Here is a 14,185-nt window from a genome sequence, read left to right on the forward strand (position 1 = left end):
TGACCTGAACCAAACGCAGATACTTAACCATCTGAGCCACCAGGTGCCTGCTATGTAGGTTTTCAAAACAATTTCCCAGCTCTCAGCCCATCCCTTCACCCCTCACCCTTTCCAGTCCTTGAAACCTCAAGTCTAGAGCCAGGGGAAAAGGAATGTTGAGTAGTTAATTACATTTACTTCTTATTGATAGGTATTTTATGAGTAGCTTCCTCTGCTTTGTTGTATCAGTTAGCAAAAATATTAAAATCCTTGCTTGGATATTTTTTCTTTGTTCATACATTTCTTTAATTTTTATTTTTTAATTTAAATTCAATTAACTAACATGTAGATGTAGTATTATTAGTTTCAGAGGTCGAAGTCAATGATTCATCAGTCTTATATAACACCCAGTGCTCATTACATCCCATGCCCTCCCTAATACCCATCCAGTTACCCCACCCCCCAACCTCTTCCCTCCAGTGACCCTCAGTTTCCTATGATTAAGAGTCTCTTATGATTTGTGTCCCTCTCTGATTTCATTTTGTTTTATTTTCCCCTCCCTTCCCCTATGCTCCTCTGTTTTGTTTCTTAAATACCACATATGAGTGAGATCATATAATTGTCTCTCTCTGATTGACTTATTTTGCTTAGCCTAATACCCTCTAGTTCTCTCCACGTCATTGCAAATGACAAGATTTCATTTTGTTTAATGGCTGAGTAATATTCCATTGGAATACATGCCACATCTTCTTTATGTATTCATCTGTCGATGGACATCTGGTCTATCTCCATAGTTTGGCTATTGTGGACATTGCTGCTATTAACATTGGGGTGTAGGTGCCCCTTCAGATCACTTCGTTTGTATCTTTGAGGTAAATACCTACTAGTGCAGTTTACTTACTTATTTTTAATGGGGTTTCAGGAGGAAGAGGGAAGAAAAACACATTTAGTTAAGCCAGAGTCTTTAAAAGGTTTGTTTTTTGACTTTCATATACTACTATTTTATGTAATTGTAGAATACTGCCGTAAACACCCAGATTTGTTCCTTCCTTCTTGTGTGCATGCCTTGGGTAACTGCTCCCATACCAACACTGGACATGGCAATGTGACTTTGGCCAGTGGGCAATTGCAAATGAGAAGTTGAAGAGATATGAAACTCGCCTATAACACTCTATCTTGTGAATAAGACTCAGCTGGTCTGCTGCAGGCTGATAGATCTTATGAAAAGATATTCAGTCAACAGCTATCCCTAGTGAAGACCAATCACAAGCCATCCAGACTGACCCACCCAACTCACTACTTGATTGCAGATCCAGGAGTGAACACAAATGAATTGAACTTTGCTGGCCCAAAGTGAGCCCAGCTTATACTGCCCACTTGTAGAATCATTAACTAATTTAATGGTGCTGGTTATGCAGCTTTTAAATACCTCCTTTTAAAGCAAATATTGCTATGCCTATCTGAATATTCTTGAGGAGTCCATTTTGTCTTTGACTCCAATCTCACCTCTTTCTTCCAGAAGCAGAAGAGAAAGAAGGAAGAGAGGAGGGCATGTGAGCATGGAGTACCTTGCAGAGTTTAGTGTGTATGACCATCATTTCCAATGTGCAAGGTCTTCTGCTATTCTGTAGGAGAAATCAAGAATAAGAAACAATTTTGGCTCCCAAAGGCCTGAGAAATGTGTCTCACTAATGAGAGGCCTATATTTCTTCAAGAACTGCAAGTATATTCACTCATCCCCATTTCACTTATCTGCCTCTCCCCCTGCGCACCTCCCCTCCAGCAGCCATCAGATAAGAACAAATATCTTAAAACAATAACAATAAACTTGACCCCTCTCCTGAAGAGATGAGGCAACATTCTAGTTGGAGATATAGGACATTAGAAAAATACCAATAGAGGGGCTCAGTCAGTCAGTTAAGTATCCAACTCCTGATTTCAGGTCAGGTCATGGTCTCAGGGTCATGGGATCTAGCCCTGCATCAGGCTCCATGCTCAGCGGGGAGTCTGCTTGAGATTCTCTCTCCCTCTCCCTCTGCCCTTCCCCTGGCTGACTCAAGCACTCTTTCTCTCTTCTCTCTCTCTCTCTCTCTCTCTCTCTCTCTCACACACACACACACACACACACAAATAAATAAATAAATCTTATTTAAAAAAAGAAAAACACTTGTAAGTACAATATGGCAGAAATGGAGTGGAAATTATTATGAGGCAACAAATGAGAGGGGTCACAAGCTAAGCAAGCAGGCAGGGTGTGACAATTTTAAACCTGTAGAGTGGGTAGTTAAATCTTCTGTCCATGAAGTCAGAGAGACCTAGATCCTGACCCTGTTGCTTATTAGCTATACAACCTTGCTCTAAGTACCTCAAATTCAAACAGGCTCCAAGTACCCCATCCTTAAGATAATTATCGGCATATTACCTAATTTGTTCTGTCATATTTGAGCATCTGCCATACACCAGACTCTTGGATGCAATGGTGATTAAGACAGTTATAGTCTCAGCTCTCATTCAACAAGAAGCAAGGAGTCAAAAATGTGTTTATTCTAAAATGGAGATAGAAGAATAGAACAAACAAATAAACATAAAAGAAAAAATGTTCCTGAGGCAGTGGTCTTTTAAGAGGGTAAGAAGAGTTGGAAGGCCTGCAGAGAAGGGGTGGTTGGTCATGTCTTAGAGGAAGGAACAGAATCCTGATGGCTGGAGCAGAGACAGACTAGGGTGGGGCAGAAGAGGAGGCCAAAGATTTCGACAGATGGTGGATTATACAGGACTGGCAAACCACAATCAGGAGGCTAGACTCTAACTTAAGCATGATTAGAGTCTATTGAAGGATTTAAAGAATATTTCATCTAAGGAAGTATTACAAGGATTACATGAGAAATTACATGTAAAATTTCTCATTTTCCTTCCTTTCTTCTTTCTTTGCTTCCTTCCTCCCTCCTTCGGTCTCTATCATTTCCTTTTTCTTTTTATTTAATTTCTTTTGTTTTGTTTTGTTTTGTTTTGTTTTCAAATCAAGGGCTCTCTCTGCTTCATGGGCAGTGGTACTAAGTTACATCTCATTCACTATATAAGGAGATATGTGTTAAGAAACTTCAAGTCATAGAATAGCCTATTTCTGATTCCTTGTGTGGATGTTTAGCAAGGCAAGGAGCAACCATTTCCCAGACAGTTGCCCTGGTGACTCAGTCCTTCAGTCAATTCTGATGAAAATAAGTTTAAAAATTATTTTAAAACAAACATGTAATTTTAAAGAAATATATAAGACAGCCCCTCACTTCCACACACCTTTGAAATAGTATTCATTCTTCTCTGATAAAGGGAGGACTTGGTGGGAAAGTTTTACAAGCTCTGACAGCATAAGCTCTTAATAAGTGGTAAAGTTGTTATTTTTCAAAGGAAAGATGGAGAGAAGATTGAGAAAGGACTTGAGGTCCAGGGGAGATTGAACCAGGCTTTTCAGGGATGGTGGGATAGATGCATGAAGAAAAAATAAATGTGTTCTAGGCAGAGGATATAGTGAACGAAAATGCACAGTGGACTGATCTGCATAGGACAGGCTCAGGGACTGAGATGGGTAGAGAATACAGCAAATCTTGAGAAAAAAAGTGGAATTATGTTTCAGAGTGATATATAACTCTTGGGGCAAAGGGGTGCAGATAGTGGAAGGAAAGTATGTATGATTTTGATTCAACAACATTCTTCATTTTCTAAGGTTCAAAAAAAATGTTTACAAAATTTTGAGTATGGGAAAGTAGCCTCAGAGATACAATAAAATCACTAGATAGTGTAAATATATTTCCCCTCATATACACTGATAAAGAAAAGAACCTATGGATACAGATGAATGTTACTGTATGCTGAACAAGCTTCCACTGGACCAAACAAAAAAGAAATCTGGGATTAGATCCCTTCAAATGATAATGCATGACTGAGCTTCATAAACCAGGAAGGGAAAGAGTACATTAAGTAATTAATATACAATATTGCATTGCATCATAGAGTGCATTAATTCATATCATATACAAAATAAATTGATCAGCTATGTAGTGGTTTATCTATAAAGTATTAAGTCAACCTGAAAAAAACTTCATATAATCATAAAACTAAAGAACGGCACTAAGGAAAAATTCAAAGCTTTTTGGAAAATCTGTTAAAAGAAAACTAGTAGTGATGTATTAACAGAAAAGTAGCTTAATAAATTAGTTTAATAGTGCAGCCTGGGGGCTCAGCGGTTTAGCCCCTGCCTTCAGCCCAGGGCATGATCTCGGGAGTCTCGGGATCGAGAGTCACGTCGGGCTCCCTGCATGGAGCCTGCTTCTCCCTCTGCCTGTGTCTCTGCCTCTCTCTCTCCTTCTCTCTCTCTTTCTCTTTCTCTCTCTCAAGAATAAATAAATAAAATCTTTTAAAGAATTAGTTTAATAGACTTAACGAAATCCAGCACAAAGGAAGTTCAGTGTTGGAGTGTCGTCTGCCTTTTTTAATTCTTGCTTCAAATCTAAAATCAACCTTGTTAATTTTTTTAAACATTGGAAGAATTTTTTTGTAACTACATAAGTTGCCAGATAAAATGTTTCCCATATCACTGTGAAAATGCTAGAAAAAGAGCGGCTGTATCATAAATAATTTGTAACTGTCTTTGCTTATATACATTCTGATTTAGATCTTCCCCTATTTTTGATAAATGTGCTGAATTTCTGTATGTGAAGTTTCAGAAGAAAGCATTTGTCTTGTACTGTTCTTAGTTTGTACATCTTGGGGAAAAAAGTCAAAAGAAAGACAACAGAGCTATTTTTAGGAGGTTTTCCTACATTTTTATTGCCTTTTAATAAAATAGATCCTTGGGTTTTGGGGAGGAGATGATAAATAGTAGGGAGTGTGAAATTTAAAAGAACATATATCTTGGCTATAAAATCCATAATATGGATACAATCCCCTTTGTCTAGGTCTCTTGATTTTTCTCCGAGCAATGTATAGCCCAGTTGGGAATCATTCACACGTTTATGAAATATTTACATAGCAAAATTATGTTTTAGTGGAATAGGTGATAAAGACATGAGAATCTTCTAGAATGTAAAGAGGAAAAATAGCCAGATAAATAGGACTAAAAAAAAATCACTTTTTTAAGTTTAAAAATATCCTCTTGTATTCAGATTGAGACAGCATACAAAATGCTGAGCACATTCATCCTGATGAAATTTTGTGATTTCAAAAATAAAGAAAATAATTCTATAAGCTTTTTGAAAGAGAGAATGCACATGTGCCCACAAAAAAATAAGAATCTGAGTGTGTTGGATTTTAATGAGTCAAATGCTAGAAGACAATGGAGCAATTTTTTCAGATATTCAGATTTCTAGTGGAAAACTTTGAATCTAGAATTTTTAAGTTTTATACAATGCATATATACATATACATGTATGTAATACTATTTTTAAAGAAGTATGTTCAAATGGTTCAAAATCAAAACAATATAAAATATATAATCTACAGAAAGACTCCCACCTCTATCCTCAACCTCTCCCTTACAGATGATGACTGTATTCTTTTTTGTGCATTCTTTTATTATTTCTTTATAAATACATAAACCAATATGAATATATGTATTTCCCCTTTCTCACACAAAAGAGAACGTGCTTTAAATATTGTTCTATTTTTTTTTATATACTTACCAAAAAATGTTGAAGATCTCACCACTTCAGTACCAAAATCTTTGTCATGTCATTCTTTTATCATTTCTTAGGACTGTGTTGTATGGAAACACCAGAATTCATGTGACTAGCCCCTCATGTCAGACGGTTGAGCAGTTTCCAATTTTGTAGCATTATAAACAATCCCTCAATTAATGATATCCTCTGTTTCTTAAATGTTCATATGTATCTGTAGGATTATCTCCCAATAGTTGGATTGCTAGGAAAGGTTAAATTATTTGGGTAGATGAGATCCAGTTTCCTTTCTACAGGGTTGTTTCATTTTGGAATCCTAAAAACAATCTATGAGAGTACCGGTTTTCCACCAATTTTGCTAAAAGAGTATGTCAACTTTTTGGATTTTTGCCAATATAAAAATGTGAAAAATAATATCTCAATGTAAATTAAACTTGCACTTCTCATATTACCATGGACATGTTGCTTCTTTTCCTATGTTTGAGGAGCATTTATATATTTATCTGTGAATAATCTTAACCACGTTTCTTTGGGATTGTTAGTTTTACCTCAATTTCTTAGAGCTACTTATGGATCAAGGAATTAGCCTTTGTTAATGATATGAGTTACAATCCCTCCATCCACCAACCATCACCAATTTTTCATTCATCTTTTGAGTTCGCATATGTTTCTCATTTCATGCAGAAGTTCTTGATTTTTATCTAGTCAAAATTATCACTTTTAATGACTTTTGAATTTTTCATTATATTAAGAAAGGCTTTCCCCATTGCAAAGATACAATAGAACTCAGTGATTTTTTTTTGTACCAGTTGTATGGTTTTATTTTCAAAATTTCAATCTTTGATCCATTTGGAATTTATCCTGGTGTAAGATGTGCAATATTAATTTACTCCAGATGGCTTAGCTAAATTGTTCTAACATTGCTGACCAAAAGTTCACATTTTTTAATAAACAAAAACCATGGGTTAATTTTTGCTTATAACTCCAGATGGGGAAGACTTTTCTAACCATGATACAAAGTGCAATAGTCATGACAACTTGAGATTAATACCTTAGGGCACATCAAAATAGAAAATTGTATATTTTTTTCAATTTTTCTGATAACACTTTTATCACATATTACATTCTTGTATATATTTTGTTTATCTGTAATCTTACTATCCTGTTTCATGTGTCAGTTCATGGGCAAGTATGACAGTGTTTACCTTTTGTGGCTTATAGTATACTTCATCATATCTATTGAGCTAGTTTCCCCTAGTTTATGTGGCTATACTTGCATATCTTTTTTATGTGAACTTCAGAATAATTTTATTTAGTCCCAGTTGGTATCAAATTTAAGACCACATTAATTTAAACAAACAAATAGACAAAAGAACTTAGGGAATATAGACGAATTGATATAGAATCTTCCTATCTGCGATTATGATATGCTTTTCTAACAATTTGTGATTTTCTATACTTTGGGAGTGGTTTTGGTTTTTTTGTATGGGGTTTGCTAATTTAGGCCTATGGTTTTATGTCTTTTATGTTGCTAATAAAAACTGATCTTCCATTGTATCTTTGAACTGGTTGCATTATGTTTAGATAAATTCTATTTATTTAGGAATAGTAATTTTATATTCTACCATAGTACTGTATTATTTTATACATGTAGGATCTTGTTTTCCTACTTAGTATCTTAGGTTTTCCACAAGTAACATTACAGCAATTGCAAATTGTAATAGTTTTGCCTCCTCCTTTCCAATATTTTAAACCTCTAAATTTCTTCTCTTGCCTATTTTATAGATTAATCTCTTTCCAAAAATGTTAAACTGTAGCAGTGAGAGAGGACATTCATTTTTGTTTTACTTTGGTAAGAATGCTTATAGTATCTCCACATTCAGTATGACTTGGACTTTTAGATATATACCCATGTTACTTCAAATTGATAGAAAATCAAATTAAGAAAGTACAAATAGATTACTGTATTGTTGAAAACTTTTAACAAAAACTAATGTTTATTTTGTCAAATGCCTTCTCTGAATCTAGGTAGATTATCATATAACCTATGTGAATATTGAACCAGAGGGTATATGTATAATATCTACCCAATTTTGTATAAACCTAAAACTTATTTAAAAAATTAAGTCTATCAATTAAAAAATTAATTTGTTTATATATTTAAAGTAAGAGTTTCAAGATACAGTGTCAAATGAGAATGCTCAAGAAGAGAAGATGAAAGATATTTAGAAATAGAGAACTCGGGATCCCTGGGTGGCGCAGCGGTTTAGCGCCTGCCTTTGGCCTGGGGTGCGATCTTGGAGACCCGGGATCAAATCCCACGTCAGGCTCCCGGTGCATGGAGCCTGCTTCTCCCTCTGCCTATGTCTCTGCCTCCCTCTCTCTCTCTCTCTCTCTCTCTGTGTGACTATCATAAATAAATAAAAATTTAAAAAAAAAGAAAGAAATAGAGAACTCATTAGCCTTTACCCTAGACAAGTCTCTACCAAATCACAAAGCTTCAGTACACATTTCCTTCTCTAGAAATTCACTATCATTTTGATCTATCCCCATTGAATCTTTGATATCTATACCATGGCATGTAATCAGTACTCTTAAATGAATAAAGACATTGAAAAACAAATAAAGGCCAGGGTCAAAGTTTATTTCTTTTGTTTTAAGATTTTATTTGTTTATTCATGAGAGACACAGAAAAGGAGAAAGGCAGAGGGAGAAGCAGGCTACCCACGAGAAACCTGATGTGGGACTCAATCCTGAGACTCCGGGATCACGCCCTGAGCCAAAGGCAGACACTCAACAGCCAAGCCACCCAGGCATCCCTCAAAGTTTATTTCATTACTAGTTTGGGGAATTTAAGAATCCCAGAAGTTAATATCATTGCTTCTTGGACAGTTTTGTTGTTTCTCGTTCTGCTCTGACTTTATAAGGCGGTTGTTGCAACTTGCCTTTACTCTACTTCTTATCTTCTCTGCCTGGATCCCTCAATTTGATCCCCTGTCCACTTACTTTCCTTGGAATCTGACTTTTTCATACCAGTCTTGCTGAACATGAGAGTCTTGCCCTGAGTCTTCATTTTCTTTTCCTAGATCCCTGCTTTCTTCTCTCATATCACCTGTCTGTAATCCCTTGTGTCTCACCTGTCATAGATTCCTCTAATGTCATATTAACATATCAACCAATCAAGGCATCTGTTTCAGGCACTTCTTTTCTATTTCCTCAGATTCACCTGGCTTGCCAAGAGTGGCTGATTGATTCCTACTAAGTTCAGAGGGCTCCACTGCTGGAGGTCTACCCACCCAGTCTAGAGATCCTTCCATCACTTGTGAATTCACAGGAAATGCTACACAGCATAACTTTTTGAGAAGCTGCCAAAGCAACTAGGATGAGAAGACCAGAAGCATGGAGGATTTACCACACCAGGGAGCAAATTTCAACCAATATGAAACAGAAGAAGGAGCTTAGATGATAAATTCTCTCTTCTCTCCAAAGGACTGCTCCAAAGCACAGATTTCCCTATAACCTGCACTTGGAGCAGTCTTGCATAGAAATTCCTGCTGAGGGGATCCCTGGGTGGCGCAGCGGTTTGGCGCCTGCCTTTGGCAGGGTGCGATCCTGGAGACCTGGGATCGAATCCCACATCGGGCTCCCGGTGGATCATATTTATCTATGTTTAGATAAATTCTATTTATTCTATTCATAAATAAATAGAATTTATCTAAACATAATGCAACCAGTTCAAAGATACAATGGAAGATCAGTTTTTTTTTTTTATTGGTGTTCAATTTACTAACATACAGAATAACACCCAGTGCCCGTCACCCATTCACTCCCACCCCCCTTTTATTAGCAACATAAAAGACATAAAACCATAGGCCTAAATTAGCAAACCCCATACAAAAAAACCAAAACCACTCCCAAAGTATAGAAAATCACAAATTGGTAGAAAAGCATATCATAATTGCAGATAGGAAGATTCTATATCAATTCGTCTATATTCCCTAAGTTCTTTTGTCTATTTGTTTGTTTAAATTAATGTGGTCTTAAATTTGATACCAAATTTGATACCAACTTCTCCCTCTGCCTGTGTCTCTGCCTCTCTCTCTCTCTCTCTGTGTGTGTGACTATCATAAATAAATAAAATTAAAAAAAAAAGAAATTCCTGCTGAGATACTGTTTGGATATCTTCACAGTTCACAAGAAAGCGTGGCCAGAGTGGTAATACATGTCTCTCAGTGATTACCCATCCATTTGCTTCATTTCCTTTATTCCTCACTCTCACTTCCCCTGAGTTTTTACCTCTTAATAACAGCTTTGGTACTTGATGCTTGCTATGAATAGAATGTTTTTTCATAACTACCAATGTGATGGTACTTGGAGATGGGGCCTTTGAATGGTAATCAGGGACATGAAGATGGAGCCTTAACCATAGGATTAGTTCCTTTTAATAAAGAGATATCAGAGAGGACACAGTGATAAAGCAGCCATTGACAAGATAGGAGAAGAGTCTTCACCAGAATCTGGCACCCTAATCCTAGACTTCCAGGCTCCAGAACTATGAGAAACTAAATTTTTGTTGTTTAAACTACCCAATATGTGGTATTTTATTAAGGCTGTCTAAGCTAATACAATACTTAAATGAAGCTCTATCTTCTAGGGAGACTGAGCTAAAACAGCACTCATCACTTTGTGAATATAAGATGCACATATTACCTACTGCCTATTTGCCTGAGCCTTGGTCCATGCTTGTGGTGTTCTGCTCTGTTCATAGAGCTCCTTCATTTCCATTCCTTAAGGGGCTATCTTGCATATTACAGCATGTGGTAGCATGTGAATCTAGTCTCTGAAACCCAGCTCTTGGGGTTTAATTCAGTTGAGGATCCTGATTCAAATTCTGCTAACAAGCAAGATAAAAACTGGTAAAAATCTTGGAAAAAAAGCTCTATTGACTCACACCCAGAGTCTCCACCACTTACCAGTATGTCTGACCTACACAAAGAATAATTTATGAAAGGAAGCACTTGTTTCTTATTTGTATGTCTCTTGCCCTTTGATTCTAGCACCCCTGAAGCTAGACCTTACACCTTACTCTGTCCTGGGAGTAAACACTACTAACTATTACCACCATGCTACTCCTTATGTGGGTATTGGTCACAAACTTCCTTCCATAGCCTTGGTGGTACACTGCAGAAGTTTTGCCTATTTAGCATAACAGGCTATTAAGTGGGATTATTTCTGTCTCAGTTTTGGTGTAAATCCTCAAATCTGAGAATAATGTGGCCCAAGTTCTAAAGCAAAGTCTAAGCCATATATGCTGCACTTGAAAGAATTACCCTAGTTTCTCCAGCCTTTGCCCCTTCATCAACTTTGGAGCACAGAATTTTGAGGCCAAAAATCCTGATAATATGAAGTGTCTTGGAGAAGTGTGTCAGTATTCTAAGCTCTAAGGAGGGAATTCAAGGGACAGAGAAGGTTTTAAGACCAACACTCTGATCTTGACTGGTATAGGACTCTCACCAGGAGAAATGTGATGATGAGAGTCTGGTTGAAGGAATGCCTCAGAGAAAGTATAGCACATTGGGAAGTAACTGCCTACCAACAACAATGGGACAAAGACATTTATGGAGCAGATGTAAATTTTGCAGCAATAAACTAGCCTGGGGATGCATTTAGCAATATTCCACTCAAGGAAATCACTTTGGAAGACCAATTTCATCTAAACGAATGGGCCACAGGAAACCGAATGGAGGAATGGAATCTCATAAATAGCTAGCCAGAGAGGACACATCAGTCAGTTTTAGATATTCTCTTACAGCAAGGGCCACCTATGCCTGATCACATCTTTATGAAGACAAATTCATAAAGCAAGCGGGGAAGCAAGTGGGTGAAGAAGACAACCCCTCTCACCCACTGAAATATTACCAATTTGAGTCAGACCCAAGCTGCTGGAAAGTAGAAATTAAGCTAGTTAGGAATTTAGAGTTTTGATATTACTTGTACTGGACCAGTCTACCTATTTTTGAAGAGTGCTCAGAAGTTAAATAATCAAGTTTGAGAGTCATCACAGGTATATTTTAAAAATTAGTTGTGAAACTGAAAGAACAATGGCTGAAAATGAAGTGGGTTATTGGTTACTCTTCCAAAATCTAATTTGTTCAATAAATCAGCAAGAAATACACTTTATTCAATCCTTTTGTATATCTACATTTTAGCGAAACTGGAACAAGACTTTTCAGTATTTAGTGACGCCCCTATTGATATTTTGTACAGATTAAGTAATTTACAAGGATTGGCTCATCATGTTATGATAGAACTTTTAGCATTCTGCATTCTTGCCCATTAAAGACAGTCAAGATCCCCAGTAATTTTGACAAATGTTTCCTTAAATGATACCCCCACAAATTGAGAGATACCAACTCAGGGTAAATGAGGTAATATTCACAACATGGGTATCTTCAAATGACACAGTAAATCCCCAGTAAGGTATAGCAAAAGGTGAACCTTAGATGGAAAACTCTACATTCCCTTTCCAGTTAAGATTTTAAACATTTAATAATTTATATCTCAGTAGCAATAAAAGAAGAATCCGTTGAATCTGATCAGTTCCCTTGGGATGCACTATAGCCCTTGAAATGGACCCTAAAATCCAAATTTGACTGTAGAAAAAATTCTGTGTTAGAAAATTTATGAAGTAGAATCTAGAATAAATTCCATGTTGGAAAATTTATGGCTCTGCCTCAAGGCCCAAACATAATACACTACAAAAGTTTATGATCCCAAAATATTATCTGCAATAACATGGTGAAAATGAAATCCAAAGATAGTTATAAACTGTGCATACTAGCAAGTTCTGTTTTATGAAAAAATTATATTTGTTACAGATACTACCAAAGAATTTCAAACCTATAAATAGGAAGTAGTGTCTAAAATACAGCTCTATAGGACATTTAAGGATTTATGATGAGATTTCTGGCAACTGGGACCTGCAAAGATATTATGGTCAAAAAATGGAATTAAAATATAAGAATTAATTAAGAAAATGAAAATAAAATACTCCACACTGTGTCAAGAATGTCTATGTTTCAACAAGCCAACACACACACACACACACACACACACACACAACTAAAGGAAGAGAGCACAGAGGAAGAAGATTGGATGAAAGTAAAGGAAAAGAAAGAGAAAAATGATGGGGGGAAGATGTTTGATAAATGGAGGCAGAGGGAGGTAGAACCAGTAACTATACATCAAAGAATTAGTTACCTCTCTCCCAAGAATTTGAAGGATGACCTGCCATCAGTTATCAAGCAATGAGAGTTTGAAAGTAAAGAGGAAGATAAGCATTGGCTATATTGAAAATTAAAATGGAGACAGCCTGAAGGGAAGTAAAACCATAGATACAAGCATTCTATGCAAAAAGTTCTTAAACCAAATCACTCAAATGTAGATAGACATTCAAAGGTAGACATTGCAAAGTACACTTTAGCCTCCAACATTTCCTCAAAACAGCAGGTTTATGATGGTTACTAGAAAAAATGAGTAGATACAACAGAAGTATAAAATAAGTGGACCAAGGAAAATAGTTCTGTAAATTGGAGCTTTATCTATAATAAACACACTATGGTTGAATGTATAGAGACTTATTTTACAAAGTAGAGACGTGAGTTAATTAAACTGAATGCAACATTTAAAACAATATTACACAAATAATATAAAAATAAAAAATCTTAATAAAGTGTTCCTTTAAAAGTACCCATGGTTTATTACTTGGAAGAAGAGCATAAGGAGACACCCTTCATTATACTTAGCGTACTCTTGTCCCATTACAAAAACAAAACAAAGAAAAACAAAACAAAAACAACAACAACAACAAAAAACCAACTCTAGAAAAATAACAATGAAAACATGATTTTCCATTAAAATTTTAAATAATGAAATGGGCCACCACTTTCATTCCAAAATTGAGAGTGTAAGAATTTAGCCAGACTAGTTGAACCAAAAATGAAGAACGGTTGCAAATATTAGTCAATTGTTTTTTTCTTGTTCCCTGTTGACTTCTTAGACATGACCCCTAGATTCTTCTCATTTACCAGCAGTAAATTACTGCATCATATGACAATTCTCTTTTTAATGTTTTAAGAAACCTCCACACTACTTCAATAATTTTATTAAATGTTAACAATGGGGAAAAAGAATTGCTAATGCTAATTAAGCACTTACAAACATTCAGCAGAATTCTAAGCACCTTACATGTATTAATGTATTTAATACTCAAGTGGCTTCTATGAGATTGATACTATTAACCACACCTGACAAATGAAAGTTGAGAAACCTCAGCTACCAAGATATTAAAATAACTTGTCCAAGGGTATGCAGCTCGAAGAAGGAAGAAGAGCCAACTTTTAAACCTATGTAACTCTTCACTCCCAACGCAAAAAAAACTGGTGATGTGCTTGTGTGTCTAGTCAAATGAGACATATATTTAATAAATGCCTCTTTAATTCATAAGAATGAGCTTAGAAGCTTGGCTTGGGAAAAATCAT

General features: G+C 36.0%; 1 protein-coding gene across 1 annotated transcript in view; it reads left to right on the plus strand.

Annotated features, from left to right (window-relative positions):
• LOC119877537 overlaps positions 1-9,801 on the plus strand; it is a 410,753-nt gene extending 400,952 nt beyond the window's left edge. Inside the window, exon 8 of the transcript XR_005378572.1 lies at positions 8,866-9,801. The gene's annotated coding sequence lies outside the window, so the exon portion shown is untranslated. The remainder of the gene's footprint in view (positions 1-8,865) is intronic.
• The last annotated feature ends 4,384 nt before the right edge of the window (positions 9,802-14,185 follow it).

The sequence above is a fragment of the Canis lupus genome, chromosome 25 (genome assembly GCF_011100685.1).
Source record: "Canis lupus familiaris isolate Mischka breed German Shepherd chromosome 25, alternate assembly UU_Cfam_GSD_1.0, whole genome shotgun sequence".
NCBI classification, from domain to species: Eukaryota; Metazoa; Chordata; class Mammalia; order Carnivora; family Canidae; genus Canis; species Canis lupus.